Source organism: Mastomys coucha, unplaced genomic scaffold (assembly GCF_008632895.1).
Source record: "Mastomys coucha isolate ucsf_1 unplaced genomic scaffold, UCSF_Mcou_1 pScaffold7, whole genome shotgun sequence".
Taxonomy (NCBI): domain Eukaryota; kingdom Metazoa; phylum Chordata; class Mammalia; order Rodentia; family Muridae; genus Mastomys; species Mastomys coucha.
In genome coordinates, this window is record NW_022196913.1 from 55,474,746 (window position 1) to 55,475,373 (window position 628).

At 64.0% G+C, this 628-nt stretch overlaps 1 pseudogene; it reads left to right on the forward strand.

Moving 5' to 3' along the window:
- Positions 1–129: 129 nt before the first annotated feature.
- Positions 130–248, forward strand: LOC116082918 (annotated as a pseudogene).
- Positions 249–628: the final 380 nt, after the last annotated feature.

Consider the following 628-nt stretch of genomic DNA (forward strand, 5'->3'; position numbering starts at 1 on the left):
CTGGGGTCTGGTGTGGGTTCGCGTGGGCTCGCCTGGGCTCGCGTGGGCTCGGTGCCTGGTAGCAGGCGGCGGGTGAGCTCAGCAGGCAGCAGCAGGCTCTTTTGGGGCTCCTCTGCGAAGGCTGCCCTCATCTAAGGCCATACCACTCTGAAGGCGCCCTATCTCATCTGATTTCGGAAGCTAAGCATGGTCGGGCATGGTTAGTACTTGGATGGGAGACCGTCTGGGAATACCGGGTGCTGTAGGCTTTTGGGGGCTCCCCTCCCTCTCTCCCTTTTGCCCGCGGCCATGTCCATGGCCATCTGGGGACCCGGCTCTGCCCAGGCCAGCCCCACCCACACCGCACACCGCACACCCCACAGCCCAGGAAGAGTCCACCCTCGGATGTCCTTCCTCTCAGATGCTTGCCATATCACAGGAGGAGCACTCAGGCAGGGCACACCTGGGTGGCCACCCTGGCACCACCATGCAGACTCTGCAGGCTAGCTACGGGATGGCAGAGCCTGGCTCCATTTGCACCCAGCCCAGGCTGGCCTCGAACAAACAACCCATCCTCATCCAACACTGCCCTTGGCTCCCACCTTGCCCAGCTGGGGTGTGGGGGTGGGGTGGGGTGGGTGTGGACCCT